General features: G+C 40.4%; 2 long non-coding RNA genes across 2 annotated transcripts in view; both read right to left on the reverse strand.

Annotated features, from left to right (window-relative positions):
• On the reverse strand, positions 1-27,501 carry LOC145513143 (uncharacterized). The gene is made up of 5 exons (XR_014059147.1): positions 23,408-27,501; positions 22,619-22,726; positions 3,020-3,123; positions 668-1,544; positions 1-615 (listed from the first exon to the last, which is right to left on the reverse strand). It is a non-coding gene; the product is annotated as an uncharacterized LOC145513143 (long non-coding RNA).
• LOC145513144 (uncharacterized) overlaps positions 1-27,544 on the reverse strand; it is a 117,390-nt gene that overhangs the window by 59,552 nt on the left and 30,294 nt on the right. The window lies entirely within an intron of this gene.

Consider the following 27,544-nt stretch of genomic DNA (forward strand, 5'->3'; position numbering starts at 1 on the left):
TGAAAGGAGAAGATATTCCTTTATTTCCAAAACAAGACTAATGGCTCATTAAACTCAGTGTTCTGTATAGGGTAGAGAAAATTCCCCATGAATTTAAATGTTATTCCTTGCAGATTTTCAGGGAAATGGAGACTTCCTACTAGGATACCCTATTGATACCCTTTTTGATAAGGATATCAAAAAATAGAGATTCTTATAACTTTGATTTCAGTCTTGTCTCAACTAGATAGAAGGAAAGCCTATGTTTAAGATGAGTCACTGAATTTGGGAAGGGAGTTTCTGAAGTGGTCTAGACTCTAGAGAATTCTCAACAGCTACAGGTCCACATGATTGTTTCTTCACAGGTAGGACTAGCAAAGAGCTACCTCAAGTAGTTGGTCTATACAAGCCTCACTTCAGCTCAGCTGCTGATTCACCAGATATATTTCTTGCTGTGCACAAAGGCTTTCCATCTGACAGAATGAAGTTTGGCTTAGAAATCAGAGTTCAGATTGTTGTGTTTTCTACCTTTCATAATATGCTCTCCTAGTTTAGTTCAGTTCAGTCACTCAGTCGTGTCCGACTCTTTGCGACCCCATGAACCACACCACACCAGGCCTCCCTGTCCATCACCAACTCCCGGAGTTTACCCACACTCATGTCCATTGAGTCGGTGATGCCATCCAACCATCTCATCCTCTGTCATCCCCTTCTCCTCCTGCCTTCAACCTTTCCTAGTATCAAGGTCTTTTCAAATGAGTCAGTTCTTTGCATCAGGTGGCCAAAGTATTGGAGCTTCAGTTTCAGCATCAGTCCTTCCAATGAATATTCAAGACTGGTTTTCTTTAGGATGGACTGGTTGGATCTCCTTGCAGTCCAAGGGGCTCTCAAGAGTCTTCTTCAATACCACAGTTCAAAAGCATCAATTCTTCGGCACTCAGCTTTCTTTATAGTCCAACTCTCACATCCATGCATGACTATTGGAAAAACCATTCCCCTGACTAGATGGACCTTTGTTGGCAAAGAAATGTCTCTGCTTTTTATATTCTGTCCAGGTTGGTCATAACTTTTCTTCCAAGGAGCAAGTGTCTTTTAATTTCATGGCTGCAGTCACCATCTGCACTGATTTTGGAGCCCCCAAAAATAAAGTCTCTCACTGTTTCCACTGTTTCGCCATCTATTTCCCATGAAGTGATGGGACCGGATGCCAAGATCTTAGTTTTCTGAATGTTGAGTTTTAAGTCAACTTTTCGTTCTCCTCTTTCACTTTCATCAAGAGACTCTAGTTCTTCTTCACTTTATGCCATAAGGGTGGTGTCATCTGTGTATCTGAGGTTATGGATATTTCTCCTGGCAAACTTGATTCCAGTTTGCGGTTCTTCCAGCCCAGCATTTCTCATGATGCACTCGGCATATAAGTTAAATAAGCAGAGTGACAATATACAACCTTATTGCCAAATGCTCTCCTAAAGATCCTGCAATAAATAAACCACCTCTCCTTGCTGTCATCCTCTTGTACTTTTTAGCAGAAACTAGAAAGTTACACAGCTGAGCTCTGTATCAACCTTATAAAAAGTCGAGAAAAAGAATGCAATGAATTTAATTTTAAAATAACAGATAAATAAGTTCCAAATGGTCTAGAGTATGATTAATAAAAATTGACAATAATAGAATATGTGGGAGAAATATTGCTGGCTTCTTTTGAGATGATAATAGGATAGATAGATTACTTGTTCAGAAAACGTTCAAGGATTTTTGGTTGCTTAAGAATCAGTTAAGGTAGAATGCATGCTTTATGAATTAATTCAGATAATTATCTGAAAACTATCACATACTTGAATAAATGAAAAGAAACTGTATATTGAAGAACAATAATATAAAGTCATATCACTCTGTTTATATAATATTTACTCTTAATAGAATAAATATATTTAAGTCAAACTAAATAATAACAGAGTGATTTTATATATACACATGTGATATATTATATATACACACATAGAGTGGCCTGGCATGCTGCAGTTCATGGGATCTCAAAGAGTCAGACATGACTTGGCGACTGAACAACAACAACACATGTATGTATATATGAATATATTCCAATTATACATACCTATTTTATATTTACATAAATATATATTCCATGGATGTATGTATAATTTATTTGGAATTAAACTATAATTCTAAAATATTACATTGGAAGATTTTAAAATGATATTACAAAACATCAATATATTAAGTGAAAAAAGGGTATGAAAATACTGCATTACTCAAAGAGTTCATTCCATAACACACTGCAAAAAAACTCAAATTTTTTTCCCAACCCAATACTTTTATCATTCAATAGAATAAAAAGTATTAAAACTCATACAGACCATACATATTTATGATATTATAATACATAATGCGCTGTGAAAGCAAAACTGGAAATGACACTTCAGCATAGATTTCACAGGCTTTTTGTAACTTTTGTTCTTCATTATGAAAATTTTTAAATGTCCATCTTAACAAAGATAAAAGTAAGTTCTTAATTAAGTTTTATAGAGTAGATTACAGTAAATTATTTTAAGGAAAACAGTTACCACCCAAAGACCAAGAGCATAATTTGATACACAATCTTCCAATCTTGTTTTCAAAATGTACAAAAATTTCCTATTTCTGAAGGATTTGTTTATTCATGGTGGTTCAAATTCATATAAATAATCATTTACATATTTAGAATATTCTCTTTCAATATTTCACATTGCATTAGGTTTTTTTTAATATTTTGTATTGTGCTGTCTCCTATTTTGCTTTCCACAAACTACTTATATCCAAATGGGCTTTCCTGGTGGCTCAGACAGTGAAGAATCCTCCTGCAATGCAGGAGACCCAGTTTCAATCCCTGGGTTGGAAAGATCCCCTGGAGAAGGGAATGACTACCCACTACAGTATTCTTGCCTGGAGAATCCCATGGACAGAGGAGGCTGGCAGGCTTCAGTCCATGGGGTCACAAAAAATTGGACACAACTGAGCAACTAACACTTTGACTTTCACTTACATCCAAATGAAGAAAGAGGAGGAGTAGAAAGTGCTCAGAAGATCAACTTTGAAATCATCGTTCTGGATACTCTTGTGGTTTATAAGAAGTAGTTCATAAAGTCTCTGTAATCAGAGGTCAGTGTGTTTTATTTCCATGGTACAAACTTCAATAGGCTTATTACTTAGCAATCATGACACATTATACATATCATAACAAACACTCCTGGAGACTACATGGTTCTAGGTAACCCAACACCTACAATATTCAGAAAGGATTCCCCAGGTTGGGTTTTTTTCATGAAATGTGCATGTTTATTTACATTTATGCTGTTGCTGTGTCCCTGAGTTCTATATTTGGTTCCCCACTAAGGAGAGGATGTAAACATTTAACATACAAGAACACCATGGAGGAGCGGGGCTAAGATGGCGGAGGAATAGGACGGGGAGACCACTTTCTCCTCCACAAACTTATCGAAAGAACATCTGAACGCTGAGCAAACTTCACGAAACTACTTCTGAACGTTGGCAGAGGACGTCAGGCATCCACAAAGACAGCGCATTATCTTCGAAAGGAGGTAGGAGAAATTATAAAAGATAAAAAGAGAGACAAAAGAGTTAGGGACGGAGACCCATCCCAGGGAGGGAGTCGTAAAAGAGGAGAAATTTCCAAGCACCAGGAAACCCTCTCACCGGCGGGTTTGGGGGAAGATTTCGAATCTCAGAGGGCAACATAACTGGGAGAAAAAATAAATAAAACCCACAGATTACGTGCCTAAAGGCAACTCCCAGCAAAGAACCCCAGACGCTCGCATCCGCCACCAGCAAGTGGGGGCTGAACAGAGAGGAGCGGGCGGCACTGCTTAGGGTAAGGACTGGGCCCGAACGCCCTGAGGGCAATCTGAGGGAGCTAACGTGAGATAGTAACCTAAACTGTGGGACAGCCAGAGAGAGAGAACTAGCCTGCGAAAAGCCCAAATCTAAGGCACTGCCGGCCCGCACACCAAACAAAGGACTGAGCGATACCAGAGGAGAGCTAGCCGGCTGTGGACCGCCCCATCCACCGCCGGACACAGCAGGCAGGCGGGGCCAGCCAGAGCCAGAAAAGGGCAAACTCGGCCCCAAAGAGGGCACCCTCTACCAAACTGCAAACAGGCTCCCAGTTTCTAAGCAAAGACTGCCTGAGATCCCGGAGGGTCGACAGCCGCCGGGAGGGTCGCAGCCAGAGACCAGCTCCCTAGAACCGACACAAAGCACACCAGAGCCGGGTGCGCCCGTAAATCGAGGCGGGGACCAGGGAGGTGATAAGCCGCACCGCCCCAACAGGGGAGAGTGCGCTCGCCAAACTCCTGGCTGCCTGAGCTGCTCCGATCGGGAACGGCACAAACCGCGGGTGCAACCGAGTCTGCGCCTTTGTGGAGTAACCAGGAAACTGAACCTGAGCGGCTTAGACCAGGGAAGTGCACGCATCTCAGGGCCCACTTCCCAGCCGAGTAACCTGAAGCCTGAGCAGGGTAGACGGGGAAAGCACACATGACCGTGAGCGGGGACGAACGCAGTGCAGCCAAGACATTGTGAGCTCGCCACACACATGCCAGTAATATAGGTTTGCAGTGTTCTTCCCTCCCCACAGCACGACTGAACAAGCGAACCTAAAGAGACCACTTCCGCTCCTGTGTGGCAGGGCGGAAATTAGATACTGAAGAGACCTCCAAACAGAAGCCAAATAAACAGAGGGAAGCGCGTTGGAAGTGACAGGCCAACAGATTAAAATCCCTGTTGTTAACACCGACTGCATTGAAAGGGGCCTATAGATCTTGAAAAGTATAAGCAGGAACAAGGATCTATCTGAAACTGGACAGACCCCACACTGCTCACAACAGCTCCAGAGAGAGTCCGGGATATATATTTTTACTATTATCATTTTTAAAAAAATTTTTTTCCTTTCTTTTTTCTTTAAGTCCTCTATTACACCTTTAACTTTCATTTTCATAACCCACTATTACCTTGCCAAAAAAAAAAAAAAACCCTATTTTTAAAGCAAACTGCATACATATATCTTATACCTTTTGTGTTTTCTTTTTTTTTACTGTTTTTTTTCCTGTTTCTTTTCTACTGTTTTACTGTTTTTTTTCTTTTTACACTGTTTCCTATTTTTCTTTTTTTTATATTGTATGTTTTATAAGAGTCTAACCTCTACTCTAGATCTTTAATCTTTGTTTTACATATTTGATATCAATTTTGTACATTTAAGAACCCAATCTTTAGAACCCATTTTTACTCAGGAGTGTGATCACTGGCCTGATCACTCTCTCCCCCTATTGATGCTCTTTCTTCTCCCTCAGGGAACCTCTATCTCCCACCCTCCTCCTTCTCTTCTCAACCCAATTCTGTGAATCTCTGAGGGTGTTCTGGGTACCGGAGAACACTTCGGGAACAGAATACTGCCAAATCTCTCTCTCCCCTCTTGATTCCTCCCTTTCTACTCATGCTCACCTATATTACCTTCCTCCCCCCTCTCTATGTATCTCTGTGAACCGCTCTGAGGGTTCCAGACTGTGGAGAGCACAGAGGGAAGTGCTTACTGGCTAGACTGCTCTCTCCACGTTAGAGTCCCCCTCTTCCCCTCCTGGTCACCTCAACCCACCCCATACACACACACTTCACCTCTCCATGTAACTCTGGGTATCCCTCACTGTAGAGAATCTTTTCACCATTAACCTAAAAGTTTTATTATTGATGCTGTATGGTTAGAGAAGTCTTGAGGCTACTGCAAGAATAAGACTGAAAGCCAGGGGAAACATTAATTAATAAGAGATCATCCAATAGCCTCCACATATACACTGAAACCAAGCTCCACCCAAGAGCCAATAAGTTCCAGAGCAAGACATACCACGCAAATTCTCCAGCAACGCAGGAACATAGCCCTGAGCATTAATATACAGACTGCTCAGAGGCACACCAAATCCATAGACATCTCAAAACTCAATACACTCCATTGCACTCTAGAGAGAAGAAATCCAGCTCCACCCACAAGAACACCAACACAAGCTCCCACAACCAGGAAACCTTGACAAGCCACCCGTCCAACCCCACCCACAGTGAGGAACCTCCACAATAAAGAGGAACTTCAAACTACCAGAATACAGAAAGGCCACGCCTAACACAGCAATCTAAACAAGATGAAAAGGCAGAGAAATACTCAGCAAGTAAAGGAAAATGAGAAATGCCCACCAAACCAAACAAAAGAGGAGGAGATAGGGAATCTATCTGAAAAAGAATTTAGAATAATGATAATAAAAATGATCCAAAATCTTGAAAGCAAAATGGAGTTACAGATAAATAGCCTGGAGACAAGGATTGAGAAGATGCAAGAAATGTTTATCAAGGACCTAGAAGAAATAAAAAGGAGTCAATATAGAATGAATAATGAAATAAAGGAGATAAAAGACACTCTGGAGGGAACCAACAGTAGAATAACGGAGGCAGAAGATAGGATAAGTGAGGTAGAAGACAGAATGATGGAAATAAACGAAGCAGAGAGGAAAAAAGAAAACAGAATCAAAAGAAATGAGGAAAACCTCCGGGACCTCTGGGACAATATGAAACGCCCCAACATTCGAATCATAGGAGCCCCAGAAGAAGAAGATAAAAGGAAAGGCCATGAAAAAATACTCAAGGAGATAATAGTTGAAAATTTCCCTAAAATGAGGAAGGAAATAGTCACAGAAGTCCAAGAAACCCAGAGAGTCCCAAACAGGATAAATCCAAGGCGAAACACCCCAAGACACATATTAATCAAATTAACAAAGATCAAACACAAAGAACAAATATTAAAAGCAGCAAGGGAAAAACAACAAATAACACACAAGGGGATCCCCATAAGGATAACAGCTGATCTTTCAATAGAAACTCTTCAGGCTAGAAGGGAATGGCAGGACATACTTAAAGTAATGAAAGAGAATAATCTACAAGCCAGATTACTGTACCCAGCAAGGATCTCATTCAGATATGAAGGAGAATTCAAAAGTTTTACAGACAAGCAAGAGCTGAGGGAATTTAGCACCACCAAACCAGCTCTCCAACAAATGCTAAAGGATCTTCTCTAAAGAGGGAACACAGAAAGGATGTTTAAACACGAACTCAAAACAACAAAGTAAATGGCAACGGGATCATACTTATCAATAATTACCTTAAATGTAAATGGGTTGAATGCCCCAACCAAAAGACAAAGGCTGGCTGAATGGATACAAAAACAAGACCCCTATATATGCTGTCTACAAGAGACCCACCTCAAAACTAGGGACACATACAGACGGAAAGTGAAGGGATGGAAAAACATATTTCATGCAAACGGAGACCAAAAGAAAGCAGGAGTCGCAATACTCATTTCAGATAAAATAGACTTTAAAATAAAGGCTGTGAAAAGGGACAAAGAAGGACACTACATAATGATCAAAGGATCAATCCAAGAAGAAGATGTAACAATTATAAATATATATGCACCCAACATAGGAGCACCACAATATATAAGGCAAATACTAACAAGTAGGAAAGGGGAAATTAACAATAACACAATAATAGTGGAAGACTTTAATACTCCACTCACACCTATGGATAGATCAACTAAACAGAAAATTAACAAGGAAACACAAACTTTAAATGATACAATAGACAAGTTAGATTTGATTGATATTTACAGGACTTTCCACCCCAAAACAATCAATTTCACCTTTTTCTCAAGTGCACATGGAACTTTCTCCAGGATAGATCACATCCTGGGCCATAAATCTGGCCTTGGTAAATTCAAAAAAATTGAAATCATCCCAGCCATCTTCTCTGACCACAATGCAGTAAGATTAGACCTCAATTACAGGAAAAAAACTATTAAAAATTCCAACATATGGAGGCTAAAAAACACGCTTCTGAATAACCAACAAATCACAGAAGAAATCAAAAAAGAAATCAAATTATGCATAGAAACGAATGAAAATGAAAACAGAACAACCCAAAACCTATGGGACACTGTAAAAGCAATGCTAAGGGGAAGGTTCATAGCAATACAGGTATACCGCAAGAAACAAGAAAAAAATCAAATAAATTAACTAACTCTACACCTAAAGCAACTAGAGAAGGAAGAAATGAAGAACCCCAGGGTCAGTAGAAGGAAAGAAATCTTAAAAATTAGGGCAGAAATAAATGCAAAAGAAACAAAAGAGACCATAGCAAAAATCAACAAAACTAAAAGCTGGTTTTTCGAGAAGATAAACAAAATTGACAAGCCATTAGCCAGACTCATCAAGAAACAAAGGGAGAAGAATCAGATCAACAAAATTAGAAATGAAAATGGAGAGATCACAACAGACTCCACAGAAATACAAAGGATCATAAAAGACTACAACCAACAGCTATATGGCAATAAAATGGACAACTTGGAAGAAATGGACAAATTCTTAGAAAAGTATAACTTTCCAAAACTGAACCAGGAAGAAATAGAAGATCTTAACAGACCCATCACAAGCACGGAAATCGAAACTGTAATCAGAAATCTTCCAGCAAAAAGCCCAGGACCAGACGTCTTCATAGCGGAATTCTACCAAAAATTTAGAGAAGAGTTAACACCTATCCTACTCAAACTCTTTCAGAAAATTGCAGAAGATGGTAAACTTCCAAACTCATTCTATGAGGCCACCATCACCCTAATTCCAAAACAAGACAAAGATGCCACAAAAAAAGAAAACTACAGGCCAATATCACTGATGAACTTAGATGCAAAAATCCTTAATAAAATTCTAGCAAACAGAATCCAACATCATATTAAAAATATCATACATCATGACCAAGTGGGCTTTATCCCAGGAATGCAAGGTTTTTTTAACATCCACAAATCAATCAATGTAATACACCACATTAACAAATTGAAAGATAAAAACCATATGATTATCTCAATAGATGCAGAAAAAGCCTTTGACAAAATTCAACATCCATTTATGATAAAAACCCTCCAGAAAGCAGGAATAGAAGGAACATACCTCAACATAATAAAAGCTATATATGACAAACCCACAGCAAACATTATCCTCAATGGTGAAAAATTGAAAGCATTTCCCCTAAAGTCAGGAACAAGGCAAGGATGCCCACTTTCACCACTACTATTCACCATAGTTTTGAAAGTTTTGGCCACAGCAATCAGAGCTGAAAAAGAAATAAAAGGAATACAGATAGGAAAAGAAGAAGTAAAACTCTCACTGTTTGCAGATGACATGATCCTCTACATAGAAAACCCTAAAGATTCTACCAGAAAATTACTAGAGCTAATCAATGAATATAGTAAAGTTGCAGGATATAAAGTTAACACACAGAAATCCCTTGCATTCCAATACTCCAATAATGAGAAAACAGAAAGAGAAATTAAGGAAACAATACCATTCACCATTGCAACAAAAAGAATACTTAGGAATATATCTACCTAAAGAAACAAAAGACTTACACATAGAAAACTATAAAACACTGATGAAAGAAATCAAAGAGGACACAAACAGATGGAGAAATATACCGTGTTCATGGATTGGAGGAATTAATATAGTGAAAATGAGTATACTACCCAAAGCAATCTATAGATTCAATGCAATCCCTATCAAGCTACCAATGGTATTTTTCACAGAACTAGAACAAATCATCTCACAATTTGTATGGAAATATAAGAAACCTCGAATAGCCAAAGCAATCTTGAGGAAGAAGAATGGAACTGGAGGAATCAACCTGCCTGACTTCAGCCTCTACTACAAAGCCACAGTCATCAAGACAGTATGGTACTGGCACAAAGATAGAAATATAGATCAATGGAACAAAATAGAAAGCCCAGAGATAAACCCACGCACCTATGGACACCTTATCTTCGACAAAGGAGGCAAGAATATACAATGGAGAAAAGACAATCTCTTTAACAAGTGGTGCTGGGAAAACTGGTCAACCACTTGTAAAAGAATGAAACTAGAACACTTCCTAACACCATACACAAAAGTAAACTCAAAATGGATTAAAGCTCTAAACGTAAGACCAGAAACTATAAAACTCCTAGAGGAAAACATAGGCAAAACACTCTCCGACATAAATCACAGCAGGATCCTCCATGACCCACCTCCCAGAATATTGGAAATAAAAGCAAAAATAAACAAATGGGACCTAATTAAAATTAAAAGCTTTTGCACAACAAAGGAAACTATAAGCAAGGTGAAAAGACAGCCTTCAGAATGGGAGAAAATAATAGCAAACGAAGCAACAGACAAACAATTAATCTCAAAAATATACAAGCAACTCCTGCAGCTCAATTCCAGAAAAATAAACGACCCAATCAAAAAATGGGCCAAAGAACTAAACAGACATTTCTCCAAAGAAGACATACAGATGGCTAACAAACACATGAAAAGATGCTCAACATCACTCATTATTAGAGAAATGCAAATCAAAACCACAATGAGATACCATTTCACACCAGTCAGAATGGCTGCTATCCAAAAGTCTAGAAGCCGTAAATGCTTCTAGGGTGTGGAGAAAAGGGAACCCTCTTACACTGTTGGTGGGAATGCAAACTAGTACAGCCACTATGGAGAACAGTGTGGAGATTCCTTAAAAAAACTGGGAATAGAACTGCCGTATGACCCAGCAATCCCACTGCTGGGCATACACACCGAGGAAACCAGAATTGAAAGAGACGCGTGTACCCAATGTTCATCGCAGCACTATTTACAATAGCCAGGACATGGAAGCAACCTAGATGTCCATCAGCAGACGAATGGATAAGGAAGCTGTGGTACATATACACAATGGAATATTACTCAGCCATTAAAAAAAAAATACATTTGAATCGGTTCTATTGAGATGGATGAAACTGGAGCCCATTATACAGAGTGAAGTAAGCCAGAAAGAAAAACACCAATACAGTATACTAATGCATATATATGGAATTTGAAAGATGGTAATGATAACCCTATATGCGAGACAGAATAAGAGACACAGATGCATAGAACAGTCTTATGGACTCTGAGGGAGAAGGTGAGGGTGGGACGTTCTGGGAGAATAGCATTGAAACATGTGTATTATCATATGTGAAACAGAACAGCATTCCATGTTCGATGCATGAGACAAATGCCTAGGGCTGGGGCAATGGGATGACCCAGAGGGATGGGATGGGAAGGGAGGTGGGAGGGGGGTCCAGGAAGGGGAACACATGTAAACCCATGGCTGATTCATGTCAATGTATGGCAAAAACTACTACAATATTGTAAAGTAATTAGCCCCCAACTAAAATAAATAAATTTATTTAATAAAATAAAATGCACATATTATTTTCCCTTAAAAAAAAAAAGAACACCATGGAAAAATGAAGGTACAGTTAGTGTGCATGTAAGTAGCAAAACGCCACACAACTCTGTTTGAGGTCAGCACTTCTTTTTCAATAACTGAGCATCAGATTTTTTTATCCTAGAAAAATGGAACTCTTCTTGGGTGATTTTCAAGTCAGTCGATAACACACACGCTGATTGAACAGCATCTATGTATGTGCCAAGCTACTGTTGCTGGTACAGGCGCTTATGGTAAATTATTCTATCTCTGCAACATGTTATTTGGAGGAAAATTGGCACTATTTGCAAGGAACTTTGGGTTTAATTTGCATCTAAAAATTTTAAATACCCGTAATTGTATACGGCCAGGAACATTATCCATGGTTAATTTGCATATTGTTCCTATTGTCCCTAAGATGTGAGGACATTTAACAATTACTACCTTATGCCACATGATGTTGCACACCAGAGAGCAAAGATCACTCAGGGCTGAGGACCTGGCATTGAAGACTTTAGGGGTCATGATGAACCACCAAACAGTTTAACACCCTTTCATCTCATGCCCACTGAATTTCCCTTTGGAGAGTGCCTCCTGCCCAGGCTTTTGCAGACTCATCCAAGGACTGTCTGGCTCAATTATCTTGGTCCTAGCTGTCTGTAAGCAGAATCATACTTCAGAGGTTCAAAGGGCTCTGGGGCTATCCATCAGGCCAATTCCATTTCAAATATAAAAAAAATCGTGTGCACTCTGATCAAACTGACATTTTCTCCTTCCTTACATGTCAGTAGCACAAAAGCTGAAGCTCCTTCCATTTTGAGATTCCGAACTTTGTTCTCCTTTTAATGTAACAGTCCTTCCACTAAATCCTTTCTCGGGCTCATTGGCTGGTTCTATTGAAAATATTCTAACCTTGTATCCCTTTCTTGTTATGAATAAAACAGTTATTCAAACCCTAATGCTGAGAAATTTTTTCACAGGTCTCCAGCACTTTCATACTGCAACTCTGTTTCAATAGTAAAAAAAAAAATGAATCAAGACCCTGGAGGGAAAAAAATGGTGCTTCAAAGAAACAATTATGCATTGTCTATAGCACGTCTCCTTATCATCTGTTTATAATTCTATGGCAACTATTCTACATCTTTGCAAATTATAGATAACTGATGGCAGTGAAAAATAATTCTTATCTATAGTTATGCAAATCTGCCCAGTCCAAAGAGAGTTAATTGACCTCCCTCCTCCACTGTGGAGAAGCCAGGATTTGCTTTTGAACCTGTTAAGCATCTACTTAACCAGTAGCTACCTAATCTACGACCCTCATCTACGACCTAATCTACAACCAGCAACGCTGAAGAAGCTGAAGTTGAACAGTTCTATGAAGACCTACAAGACGTTTTAGAACTAACACCCAAAAAAGGTCCTTTTCATTATAGGGGACTGGAATGCAAAAGTAGGAAGTCAGGAAACACCTGCTGTAACAGGTAAATTTGGCCTTGGAGTACAGAATGAAGCAGAGCAAAGGCAATAGAGTTTTGCCAGGACAACACACTGGTCATAGCAAACACCTTCTTCCAACAATACAAGAGAAGACTCTACACATGGACATCACTTGATGGCCAACACCGAAATCAGATTGAGTATATTCTTTGCAGCCAAAGATAGAGAAGCTCTATACAGTCAGCGAAAACAAGACCAGGAGCTGAATGTGGCACAGATCATGAACTCCTTATTGCCAAATTCAGATTTAAATTGAAGAAAGTGGGGAAAACCACTAGACCATTCAGGTATGACCTAAATCAAATCCTTTATGATTATACAGTGGAACTGAGAAATAGATTAAAGGGACTAGATCTGATAGACAGAGTGCGTGATGAACTATGAACAGAGGTTCGTGACATTGTACCGGAGACAGGGATCAAGACCATCCCCATGGAAAAGAAATGCAAAAAGGCAAAACGGCTGTCTGAGGAGGCCTTACAAATAGCTGGGAAAAGAATAGAAATGAAAAGCAAAGGAGAAAAGGAAAGATATACCCATTTGAATGCAGAGTTCCAGAAAATAGCAAGGAGAGATAAGAAAGCCTTCCTCGGTGATCAATGCAAAGAAATAGAGGAAAACAACAGAATGGGAAAGACTAGCGATCTCTTCAAGAAAATTAGAGCTACCAAGGGAACAATTTCATGCAAAGATTGGGCTCAATAAAGGACAGAAATGGTATGGACCCAACAGAAGCAGAAGATATTAAGAAGAGGTGGCAAGAATACACAAAAGAACTGTACAAAAAAGTTCTTCATGACCCAGACAATCATGATGTGATCACTCACCTAGAGCCAGACATCCTGGAATGTGAAGTCAAGTGGGCCTTAGGAAGCATCACTACAAACAAAGCTAGTGGAGGTGATGGAATTCCAGTTGAGCTATTTCAAATCCTAAAAGAATATGCTGTGAAAGTGCTGTGCTCAATATGTCAGCAAATTTGGAAAACTCAGCAATGGCCACAGGACTGGAAAAGGTCAGTTTTCATTCTAATCCCAAAGAAAGGCAATGCCAAAGAATGTTGAAACTACCGCACAATTCACTCATCTCACATGCTAGTAAAGGAATGCTCAAAATTCTCCAAGCCAGGCTTCAGCAATACATGAACCCTGAACTTCCAGATGTTCAAGCTGGTTTTAGAAAAGGCAGAGGAACCAGAGATCAAATTGCCAACATCCACTGGATCATCAAAAAAGCAAGAGAGTTCCAGAAAAACATCTATTTCTGCTTTATTGACTATGCCAAAGCCTTTGACTATGTGGATCACAATAAACTGTGGAAAATTCTTAAAGAGATGGGAATACCAGACCACCTGACCTGCCTCTTGAGAAACCTGTATGCAGGTCAGCAAGCAATTGTTAGAACTGGACATGGAACAACAGGCTGGTTCCAAATAGGAAAAGGAGTACGTCATGGCTGTATATTGTCACCCTGCTTATTTAACTTATATGCAGAGTACATCACAAGAAACGCTGGGCTGGAAAAAGCACCAGCTAGAATCAAGATTGCCCAGAGAAATATCCATAACCTCAGATATGGAGATGACACCACCCTTATGGCAGAAAGGGAAGAAGATCTAAAGAGCCTCTTGATGAAAGTGAAAGAGGAGAGTGAAAAAGTTGGCTTAAAGGTCAACATTGAGAAAACTAAGATTATGGCATCCGGTCCCATCACTTCATGGGAAATAGATGGGGAAACAATGGAAACAGTGGCTGACTTTATTTTGAGGGGCTCCAAAATCACTGCAAATGGTGACTGCAGCCATGAAATTAAAAGACACTCCTTGGAAGGAAAGTTATGACCAACCTAGACAGCCTATTAAAAAGCAGAGACATTACTTTGCCAACAAAGGTCCGTCAAGGCTATGGTTTTTCCAGTAGTCATGTATGGATGTGAGAGTTGGACTATAAACAAAGCTGAGTGCCGAAGAATTGATGCTTCTGAACTGTGGTGTTGGAGAAGTCTCTTGAGAGCCCCTTGGACTGCAAGGAGATCCATCCAGTCCATCCTAAAGGAGATCAGTCCTGGGTGTTCATTGAAAGGACTGATGTTGAAGCTGAAACTCCAATACTTTGGCCACCTTATGCAAAGAGCTGACTCATTTGAAAAGACCCTGATGCTGGGAAAGGTTGAAGGCAGGAGGAGAAGGGGACGACAGAGGAGGAGATGGTGGATGGCATCACCAACACAACGGACATGAGTTTGAGTAAACTCCAGGAGTTGGTGATGGACAGGGAGGCCTAGCATGCTGAGGTTCATGGAGTCGCAAAGAGTCGGACACAATTGAACGACTGAACTGAACTGAACTAAACTGAAGCAACTACTTGATTTCCTCATTGATTCACGAGTTAAATAAAATATTTAATCATTATTCATTTTATATCTGCATGGGAGTCACATTTTAATCTTTTTTTTAAATTACCATTTAACAGCTTCAAATGAGGAAAAATAAGCATAACAAGGTTATTGATCCCAGAGTTTATAAAAATAAGATGGTAAAGAAGACATATCCAGCAAGAGGGGGTCAAGAGTCATATTCTCTCATGCTTTTCTTAGAATTAGCATGCCATAATTTAGGGGGAATGAAAATAAAGTTATTTAATAATATTCTCTGAAAGTAATAACACGTTTATATTCATATTGGAAAATGATTACAGGGTGATGGTTAGTATCTGAAACCACTGTCAAAGCAAAAATTGCACCAGACTTAGTTAAGCAGGTAAGGAAGCCTGTATTCAAGGCTACTGACACAGGGAAGAAAGACAGTCTGAATGCAACTCCACCAAAACAATGGGGAGGAGAGTTTGAAAGCTGGGTTGGCAGATATCATAGATCATCTGTGTTTGCTAATTGGCCTTAGGAAGGAAAAGGAAGGCTGAGAGAATTCAACACAGAGACAGGAGAAGGCAGTGTAAAGACAGAGAGCAGCGAGAGATATGAAGACCCTAGCTGTGAGGACTAGTGGCATTCAGCCACTAACCAAGGACTATCTAGTGCCCACTAGAAGCTGAAAGAGACAAGGAAATTACTCTCCCCTAGGGCCTCTAGGGTGAGGAGAGCCCTGGCAACATCTCAAGGTTGACCCAGTGATATTTACTTCTGACTTCTGGTCGCCAGAACTACAAACGGATAAATTTCTGTTGCTTTGAGCCACCAAGTTTGTGGTAGCTTGTTAGAGCATCCACAGGAAAATCAGTACTGATTTTGGTACCAAGGAGTGGGATACTGTTATAACAAATACCTAAAAATGTGGAAATGGCTTTGGAGTTAGTAATGGACAAAGGCTAGAAGATTTTGAGGCACATGATAAACAAACTATTGATAGAAATATAAACATTAAAGGGACTTCCCTGGTGGTCCAATGGCTAAGACTCAGCATTCTCAATGCAGAGGTCTGGGTTTGATCCCTGATCAGGGAACTAGATCCCACATGCTGCAACTAAGACCTGGTGCAGCCAAATAAATAAACAGAAATATTTCAAAAAGAAATATAAGCATTAAGGAAAATGCTGGTGAGAACTCAGAAATAAGGGAGAAGAACAAAAAGGGGAGAATACTCATATTGTCATAAACAGAATACTGGTAGAAATGTGAACATTAAAGGTGCTCAAAGGACTCAGAAGGGAATGAGAGACATCCTAGTGGAAAAATGGAGAAAGGCAATCCTTGTTAACAGTGGCAGAGAGCTTCACTGCACTGTGACCTACAGTTGTGTGGGAAACAAAATCTTGCAAGGGATGAATTCAGATATTTAGCTGAGGAGAATTCCAAGCAAAGCCTTAAACATAGAGTCTGGCTTCTCCTTGCCACCTGTACTAAAATGCTAGAGGAAAGAGACATATTGAGGAAAGAAATATTAAGCCAAAAGGAACCAGGACTTGATGATTTGGGAAATTCCCAGACTATCCAGATTGCTAGAGATACTAAAATTAGGAGGTTCACTGTTATAAAAGTGTTCTCTGGAGAGAAGTCCAGAGGTATGGCTGGAGAATCTTTCATCAGTGCAAAAAAGATTAAACATGAGTGAAGGGAAGAACAGCTGGGGGACTGGACAATCTAAGTGAGAGATAATGGTGCAATGGTTGGGAAGTACATATGGCAGTCCAGCACAAAAGGATGAAAAGTGGTTGGATTCTAAATGTATGTTGAAGACAGAGCTGATGATATTTTCTGACTGATTGTAAATGCTTTGTGAGAGAGAAGGGTTGAGGATTATTCCAAGGCATTGGGTCTGGGTAACTGGAAGGATAGGGTTTCCCAGGTGGTTCAGGGACAAAGATCTGCCTGCCAAGCAGATGTGGGTTCAATTCCTGGGTCAGGAAGAAATGGCAATCCACTCCAGTATTCTTACCTGGGAAATCCCATGGCAGAAGAGCTTGGTAGGCTATAGTCCACAGGGTCACAAAAGAGTCAGACATGAATGAGCAACTAAACAACAAGAAGGATAAAGCTGACATTTCCTGAGATACGGAAAAATACCAGGAGCCCAGTTTTTAGCATAATAGATTGCTATTTCCATTTAGAAAAGCAAGTAGAGATTCTGGGGAGGCAATTGAATTTAGGAGGCCAGAGATCAGCATCTCGGTCCAGATTACAGCCATAAATTTGGGGTCATCAATACAGAGATAAAATCTAAAGCAATGAGACTAGAGGAAGCCATGAGTCATCAGGAAGTGTCTGTACATACAAAATAGAAGAGGTTCAAAAACTGAGTCATGGGAGCCTGCAAAATTAAAAGGTCAAGAAGAGGAGGAGGGAGCAGCAGAGGAGAGTGAGAAGGAGTGTGGCAGGAAAAAAACCAGGAGAACATGGAGTCCTGCTAAGTTAAGTGAAGAAAGTGTTTCAAAGAGGAAGGATGATCAAAAGTGTCAAGTACTGCTGAGAAGGTAAGTAAGAAGAGGATGACAGTGTCCATGGCACTTACCAGTCCGGAAGTTATTGGTGATGTTGACTAGAGATGTTTTGCTATGATATTGACATGATGATTTCGGTGGGGGATAAAAGAGAGAATTTAAAGACAGTACATATAGGAAATGAAATGAAATGGACTGGAAAGTCAATTAATTTCGCTTTTTAAAAAAATCCACAAATGTGGCCAGAATAAGCTCATTACTGACTTTAAAAAGTTTTGCTGAGATGTACCAGATGGCTTGAGGTATGGAGGAAATGAGTAACCAACATGGATCATTCAATTAGAGAGTCTGCTAATTAAAGAAAGGGGTACTAAGTGCATGGTAATTTCCAAGAGCTAAGGGGAAAGCAAATGTGATTATTTTCATCTGTTGAATCTGTTTAGTCTGTGAAGTAAAAATGGAGACAAAAGAGACTGAATAGGGTTCTTGAAGAATTGAATGGGGTTCTTGAAGAATTGAAAGTGATGTGAACAACAATCAAAAAAAAGCAAAGTGAAGGAAATGACTTTGGTAAAGAAGTAATTTCTTCCTCAGAAATACTAGGGACAGATGAGAAGGTAACTGCATGCCGGGCTTTCTCAATCTCAGCACTGTTGACATTTTGACCTGGATAATTCTTTGTTGGGATGGCCTCTCTGTGCTTTACTGGACATTTAGCAACCCTGATCTCTACCCACTAAATGCCAATAGCACTTGCCCTCTGTCATGACAGCCTCCAATGTCTCTAGACATTGCTAATGTCCTCAGACATTGCCAACGTCTCCTCGGGGCAAAATCACCTTGGTTGAAAACCACTGATATAGAGATAAATTGAAGAAGAGAGAATCGCACTGTGTGTGCTCTGAGTCCTGTGAGAAATTGAATGGTAACTGCATATGAGCTATTAGAATGGCCTGGGTGATTAAGAGGAGAACTTCTGGGAAGAATTATTAATAACAATAGATACTATGACGGCTTTGTCTTGTGTCGACCCTGGAACTGTCGTCTGCCAGAATGCCCTTCCCTGTATAGTTTTAGACTCATGTGGGCCACAAGAGACATTTTACGTGAGATTTGAAGGTGGAAGCAAACAGCCACCACATTCATTTCACACTTGGAAGGCTAGAGCAGAGCACCAGGCAGGACCGTGGCTTGCACATACTGCCACTCACCTGCTGGCTTGCTTGCGGTAAAGCAACTAGCACACCCCAGCTCCTCCAGCTCCTCGTGCTCCCACCAGGTGCCTCTTTAAGCACCGTGATGAAGGGCGCCAGCTGCCCCAGCAGGCCAGCCACCTCGTCGAAGTGGGAGGCCTGGGAGCAGTGAGAGACCCACGTGGGTCCCAGCTCACCTGGGAGGGCTCCAGCCCATCCCTGCAGTTTCCAGTTTGTGCTTCCTCTCCCCTATCTCTTGTCCATCTTTCTTCCTAATCACCAATCCTGCTGATTTGGGGCTGCAGCATCCAACTCAGAAGCAGTAACTGTATATAAACTCTTCAGTGTGATCTCTCAATTGTCTCAGGTCAAATCCCACATTCTATACCATTCATTTACTACTGCCTATATGTCAAGTGTAACAACACTATAAATTACATTGCAGTGTCCTTATTTTATTGGTGAGGAAACTGAGAGCCAGGAAGACTGACTCTATCGAGGTTCTACATTTAGTAAGTGGCGCAAACATGGAGCTTGAACAACATCCACCTTCCTTTAAAAAAATCCTCTCTCCTTCCAAGTGACCTTGACAAATGACTCCACACTGTATTCTAATAATGGTAGGAAATAAATAAAAGCCCTTTTCAAGATAGCACTTAATGATGTTTTAGAGGTAAGAGGCACAACAGTTAAAGATAAAACTTACCTGCTCTTCACAGATATGAAATAAGAAGAGTCTTAGTCCTCCATTTTCTCTTACTGCATAATGCCCCTGAGACACTAACATTTGGGAGCAGCAAACGTCCTGAAAGTTTAGAAGGGGCCTTAACAAATCCATCAACACTCAGCCTACTCAGGACCAGGACAAAGCGACCAGGGTGTTCATGACTATTCTTGTGCCTTGGCCAACGCCCTGGCTTCCCCTTTCCTGCCTCTCACCCCTGGGGCAGGGCTTCTAGGCCTTTCCCACACCGGCTTACACTGACAGTAACAACGGTAGCCACATTCTCCGTACACATGGACTGTGGCAACAGACCAAGATAGAACAAACCTTGCTTTTTACTTGCTGGTATTGTTCAAAGCAGCAGCAAAACCAGAAAGGTGCTGAAGAAAATGTATTAGGTTGTCTGGGTGAACAATCTTACGTGTCCATATCTCTGTCTACTACAGCATATAAAGTCCTGAGGTACTGGAATCAAATCTATGAATTACTTCCCAAAAAGGCTAGAACGACAGAATATCATCAATGGAAGGGAATTTTTTTTCAGGTCACTTAATCCATTCCAAGTGAATGAATCCATTCTACAACTAACCAAGTAGTCATCCATGCTCTTCTTTCACTCTTCAAATACCACACCACCATTAACCAATTCAAAAGGGAGCCCTTGTTATCTTCTGAGAGCTAAAAGCTAGAGGCACCCGTTACTTTGAGCTAGACTATACCTGCCTGTGATTATGACCCAACGGTGTTGGAAGAGTCATTTTGCATCATCCAGAGTAAATATCATAGGCCATATTTATTGTTTAATGCATGTTCTATAGTTATAATAATGGCAACAATAATAAGACTTATAAGAAAGCAGCTAATTTGCACACCAGTTTGTTCCATCAGTAAAAATTTTTTAGATCAGTTAGAGAGCACAAATGATTATTGCTTTTGCCATAACTTTTTTCATTTTATACCATAGTAGCACTATGGTTATATTAGCTAAAAAGGTAATAATTATCTTATTATATTATATTTATATATTGTATTTGTAGTCATTTTGAAAATCCTCTTTTCCTTGATTTCCACAGAAAAACTATTCACTTGAACAAAGTTTTATTTTTAAAGTTATAGTAAATGTAGGATATGTGGAAATTTATCTTATAAAAATAAGCTTCATATTGAAGCCCACTTTAAGATCACAGTTTTATTATCTGAGAAAAGCATAAAATTTTGAAATAGAATATCTTCATCAAAACTTGGGAACAGTTTCTATAGAAATTGCCAATTAACTCTTGCATATTGTCTTCAGGTTTCTGAAGACATCAATGCAAGATGGATTCTGATACCTGTTATGGCCCCCTTTAAGAGTTGGAGAGATCAAGTCACAAATAGTTCCTACTGTATTTTAGATTGCACAGTCATCTGCCAAAAAACAGAAGGAAGGGCTTGCGGTGACCACTCTTCTGCTTTGTACCTAGAGCATAGTCTCTCCAGGAATGCCTTATATTTCACCTCATCAGAGTCTGTCTCCACTAAGAGAAAATAGATAGTGCAGATACTGACAATATAAACGACCTCAAGAAAAAAAATTACAGACAGGGCTGACATGTTGAGTTTATCAGGATTAAGAGCTGATTCATCAGGGGGTTCCCTGGCGGTCCAGCGGTTAGAATGCTGCACTTCCACTGCAGAGGGTCCTGGCCATGAAACAAGATCCCACAAGCCATGCAGTGCAGCCAAAAAATCCCTAAGTCATCAGTTCAGTTTCTCAGGAACTGGATTAGTATCTGTCCTCTAAATAAATCTGATTCCAGGATGACTGTGTTCTGATCAGTTAGAGGTAAAATATACTCAATAAGAAAATTAAGATGGGATTGTTTCTTTCAGATAAAAGAGTAGAAAGGTCCTAGAGGGAACAGGCTAGGAATGATAGGAAGCTCAGTTTGATAATCCAACTTTACATGGCAGTACTCTATGGGAAAAAACACAATTTAGTGGGATTCAATAAATAGTTTTCTTAAATTAAACTATTTGTTAGAATTAAGCTGTGCTCTGGGTTTTTAAATCAAAATGAATATGCTGTGGTAATTGGGGATATGAGAAAAAAAATTAACACTACTTGGAACATAGTTAATGTGTCTGAATTTATGCCAATACCTGTTTGTGAGAGGGAACAATATTCTAGTAGATGAAAGCTGCCAATTATGTTTTAATAGGTTCATGTACAATGATAGCAGAATTATAATACTGATTTTCTTCTGAATACTCCAATTTGCACTGTTTTCCTCCAATAATTTCTGCTTCAATGACTGTATGTTGATCTCCACTATGTATTATTTGTTCTTAAATTAAATACTCTATTTCTAAAGTTGTGGGGGTGGGGAGGGGAGTACACACATGAAAGAATAATCCAAATTCTGGTGAAACCACATACTTCTCATCAGTATGCTATTTCATTTTCAAAATAATTCCTGTGGCTTTTTTGCCTTGAACGTTCAGGAATTGGCTGTCCAAAGCATCTGTATTTATTCACCTAGCTTTCCTTCATATTTGATCTTTGTTTCTTGCCTTTAGTCATTTCACGGCTAATTAAATCCCTCTACCTTCTAAGTGAGAAGAAGAAAGACAAAATAACGTAAGCTATTGTAGTAGTGTTAAAGGAGGAAAAAAGTAGAAAGGGACTCAACTGTTTCTCCATCATCAGTGCCAGTTGACCCCAGGTCTGTCTGCTTCCTCCCAGCACTGCCCCTGGGGATGAAAAACCCTCGACACTCAGCCCAGCTCAGAGATGAAGGCAAACGTGCCGAGCCTGGCTGCGCATGTGGAGACACACATGGACACACCGTGGCCTAAGGTTGCCGACAGTCCTGCTTCCCCAGGACAGGAAAGCCTGGGACAGAGCATGCTCACTGGGAACTCCTTTCATTCCCTCCAATCTCTTCTAAGAAATGCAGCTCTGCCTTCTTTTCCTGGTGGATCATCTGTACCTGGAGGGTCTAGAGTATTCCGTACCCTTGCTCCCACACGGACAGATTTCCAACGATGTGCTCAGCCGGCTTCCCATCACATTCTCGCCTGCTTCCTTCTCCCAGGGCCTAGAATTTACACGTGTAACATTGGACACTGTTTCAGAGAAGACACACCATTGGGAAATCCGCACCATCTATTTACAACAAGTATTTCCCACCTAGAACTCCCCACAAGCACCCTGCGGCTGGTGTACACGACTTAGTGACTAAACCATCACAACGCCAAACCAGGTTAGTTTGCCCTACACAGAGCAAGCCGAGTGCTGAGATGCCCAGGTTTGCAGCAGAGAAGAAGAGGTTTACTCTCAAGGCAGCCAAGTGAGGAGAGGAGACAGAAGAACAAATCTCAAATCTGCCTCCCCCAAGGCAAGGGGCTAGGGATATTTATGGGACAAAGCTGTGCATCCTCCGTCACTTCAGCTGTGTCCAGCTCTTTGCGACCTCATAGGACTGCAGCCCGCCAGGCTGCTCTGCCCATGGGATTTTCCCAGCCAGAACATTGGAGTGGATTGCCATGCCCTCCTCCAGGGGGTCTTACCGACCCAGGGATCGAACCTATGTCTCCTGAGTGGCAGGCAGATTCTTTACCATCTGAGTCACCAGGAAAGCCCATGGGATAAATTTGAGGTGTGGGGAATTGGGGAAAAGGGACTGGAGATAAGAAAAAGATGAATTAATCATTATATTTGGCAGATGCTTCTAAGCTATGTGTTTCATGGACACATGTTCAGAAAATGGCAGCGTTACCAGGCAGGAGGGTGGAGTTTGGGGCCCTCTGATGTCAGAAGATCATCAGCTGGATGCTCATGATTGCCCAGTTGGAGGGTCAGTGGTCCCGACTAGTCTTCAACAGCTCAAGATCAAATTGAACATAGCTGACTCCAAGTCCCTGAAAAACAACTCAGGCAAACATCTTATTCTTTAGGTGATGTAAGGCTTGGAAGACATGAAAACTTTTTGTAGCAATGATTAAAGTGAGCTTGATCGATGAAGGCAGTTTACAGGTTTAACAGATCTAACTGATGATTATCCTCAGTTTCACTAGAATACTGTTCTCTTCACCCTTCCCTCAAGGACAGTGTTCTGGAGATTTTGCCACTTTATTGAAGGCAACATGGCCTTGGGTTTGTCCACTAATTACCCCCTGCCCATTCCTGGTGCTCTCCACACCCCTCAGCAGCCAACATTCAAAGTCCCGTAACAGCTTACATATTTTAGGTTGATTTAATGTCATCTTTTTGTTCCTGTTTCCTATTCCAGATCATCAAGATGTGACAGCAATTATAGTAGTAGCTGAGAACTGATGTTAGGTTTCTCTATAGTAAGTTTCTTTTTACCAAGGTTGATAAAATATGCAATAAAACTAGGTACAAAACATTGATCCAGCCTCTCTTTGATGACTATGAAGAAGGCCTGGAGGGATTCCAACTAACTGAAAGAATTAACCAAGCACAGATTTGTTTCACTTGGTCCTGTGACAAGGAAATTGGGGATCCTTTTCCAAAAAAATACATAAGGTCACTCTGTCTTATTCATTGCTGTGTTCCTGGTACATGTTCCAGAGTACATGGCCATAGGGGGTTTCTATAAACATTAGTCAAATAAAAAAAAACAAATATATGAATACAGGCTCTCATGCCTGAATCAAGTTATCAAAAATAACTGAATAAACATCAGTTATGGAAAAATAATGAAAAAACAGTGAGGTGCTGCCTAAACCAGTAATAGAAAAGTTAAAAGAGAGAATGGGATATAGTGAAGAACACAGAAAAAAGTAAACTGATAATTTAGAACCAGTTCAGCCTTAAATCTGGGGGAAGGTTTAGCATTAGATAGAGACAAAGGCATTCCTGCCACAGGGAACAGAATACATGAATATTTGCATGTGCATAAGAGCATGGACCAATGAGAAGAAATGCTCTGTTGGGAGTGGGAAATGGGTAGGAAACACATATGGGTAAGTGGACTGAAGGCAGAACACAGAGATCATTTTAAAACTCAGTCTGAGGAGCACTTGAAAAAGCACCAGGTCTGGTCTGAGTAAGATGTTTTTTGTATGTCTGGACATTAACTTTCTCTCTATTTCACTAAGTTTACTTTTCCAAAAGACGCATATTTCTTTCTCATGCTCTAGGTTAAACATAAGACCCCACAATCGGCAGGGGCAGTAAAGAGTTTAAGAGCTCATGGTAAACTGGGTAAAGAGAGCCATAGTCAAGTAGAAGACACAGTGACATGGGCAATGATATCAAATGTTATCAATCAATGTTATCAAATGCTGGTTCTCCAAATTATCACCAAAGCATCCACTGATAAGACAAAGCACAGTTAATTCCTTGCCGGTAAGGGAGAACACTAGGTCAGCAGAGCCTTAATAATGTCCTAGGGAAGGACAAAGTAGGGATACGTATTGAAATTCTGAAGTCTGGTTTAAAGCAGGTCTTAGAATGTGGAAGCTTGATTAGGATTGGGCAGGAATCATGGTGTGATACTTTCGGACTAGTAATAGTTGAGGACATAGCAAGGCAAGACTTCTGAGGTGAAGATTCAAAGAGTCTGGTGTAAATTGTCCACAGATACTTTCTATTAATGAGTTGATGGAACTCTTTGGAAGTCCTTGGAGTGAAAAGTAAAGTTATTTACAGCTCATATCATCCAGGGAAAGAGCCTCATGAAATACTAAACTTGGATCAAAGATGGTGGGATAATAAAGTCATGTTAATGTACTGGTGAGCTGCACAGATGGTTTCAATTCTGAGTGTACATGCATGTAAAGGGCACAGGAAGCAGAACGAAAGGAAGAGTTCTGAGCTCTGCTCGGTAGATGCAAAAACTCTTCAAAGAAGAGGTGGCCTCTGCGCCATGAGCTAAAAAAAATGAGCAGAGTTTGATCTGTGTACAAAAGGAAGAAACGATTCAAGGAAAAGGCATAATGTTGTGTAAGAAAAAGGGTGAAAGAATGTGTCTTTCACCATAGATTCCACAAACAGAACCCATCACTGTTGTTCTAATACAGAAATCGATGCCCTTCTACTGTGTTTATTGTAATTATTCAGAGTATTTTGTTGGGAACAAAATTTTTGCATAAGTTAAGGATGATGTTTTAAATTATTACTGAAACTTAAGATGAGCTTAAAAACAAATACGGTTTGGGGATGCAAACTTAAAATCATGTGGGATTTTTAAAAATATTCTTTTTTAATAAGCAAATTGTTAAAACACATAGAAACTCATTCCCACCTAGAGAGAGTAAAAGAGAAAGGACGTGTGGAGCTGCCAGCAGGGTTTGTAGCTTCTCTGATGCAGTGTAACAGCATTTCAAATCCTCCAGGAAAAGGAAGAAAATATTCTGTACTCCTGAGAGCCAGAGTGGAGGCCATTTAGCTCTCTCCTGCATGTCAGGGAACTTTTAGTAAACTAACTTAGAAATAAACCCAAAGGGATTATGATCACTGTGCATTATAACAAAAGGGATGGCCTTAAGGAGATTTAATCAGAAAATAAACTTCAAAATCAAAAGCATGCTTTGATGCAAGAACACTGGGAAACCAATCAGCAGTAGCCTCTGCTAGAAAGCACCCTATCCCTCTGATGCCTTTGTGTGATAACGGGTCAGGGCACCCTTCGTGGCCCTTTGTGTGATAAAGGTCAGGGCACCCCTCATGGCCCTTCATGAGTTGGTCAGACCCAGGTCCCCCAGTCAGGGATGAGCACAGCTCTGACTCAACAAGCTGCAAGCCTGCAAACCCCACACCTGAGAGCCCAGACATTCAAAACAACCAGCTAATTAAACCTGGAGCAGCAAACTATCATCATCCGAGATTCATGGGCATCCAACAAGCAAAAGAACTAGCAACACAGCACTCAGCAACAGCTGTCACCTGCTATAATGTTCCTTAATTATCTTAAAATCTCTAAGAACTGACAAATGGGTGACAAAATGCAATCTTCTGTGTCAGGAAGCGAGAGAGAAGCCCGTGTTACTTTGATGAGAGGAAATACTGTAAACCATCTCTCTCAGCTCTTCTTATTGGGGAGAGGGTACTGTTGTCACTCAGTTCTGGTTTGTAAACACACTCGTTGTTATTGTTGTTGATGTTTAGTCACTCAGTCATGTCCGATTCTTTTGCGACCCCAGGGACTGTAGCTCAGCAGTCTCCTCTGTCCATGGGATTTCCCAGGCAAGAATACTAAGGTGGGCTGCCACTTCCTCCTCCAGAGGATCTTTCTGACCCAGGAATCAAACCCACATATGCTGCATTGGCAGGTGGATTCTTGACCAATGAGCCGATCAGGGAAGCCCACACAACACACTCATTACAGAACTCGTGGAGGGACACGTTTCCTTCTTTATAAAGACTGAACAAGAGAAGCCAGAATGGGCACTGGGTGATGTCAAGTTGTCCCTCATAGGCTCAACACATCTTTCAAATTCAGCCCCAGCTCCAGTGCTAGCCCCACTGTGGTGCTCGTGTCCCGTGGACATGCATTCCTGGGATGGACCACTAGCAAAGCCAATCCAAGTTCCCTGGGATCATGTCATGTCCTTTTCCACAGATCCCTCCCGGTGCCTGTCCAAATTGTGACCTAATCCCTCTATGTTGCAGTGATGTTTATTATGAACTCCATAAGGATTTCCATTAGTCCCTAACTTCTGGTCATTACATTCTACTAAATGTGCATGGTAACATCCTTTGTCCCCATGGGGCAAATTTGCTTCAATCATCTACAGTTTTACCAGCCTTTAAGTCCCAAAAATGTTCACAACAACACAAAATAAGTTGCAGAAAGAAGGTCACTCTGTAGTAAATAGCTCTTATCAACATTAGCAAGAAAGCCACATCATCTGTATAGAGTAATAGGGTACTCATAAGCCAAGAGCAT

This window comes from Giraffa tippelskirchi, chromosome 7 (genome assembly GCF_054371585.1).
Source record: "Giraffa tippelskirchi isolate mGirTip1 chromosome 7, T2T-mGirTip1v1.2.pri, whole genome shotgun sequence".
NCBI lineage: Eukaryota > Metazoa > Chordata > Mammalia > Artiodactyla > Giraffidae > Giraffa > Giraffa tippelskirchi.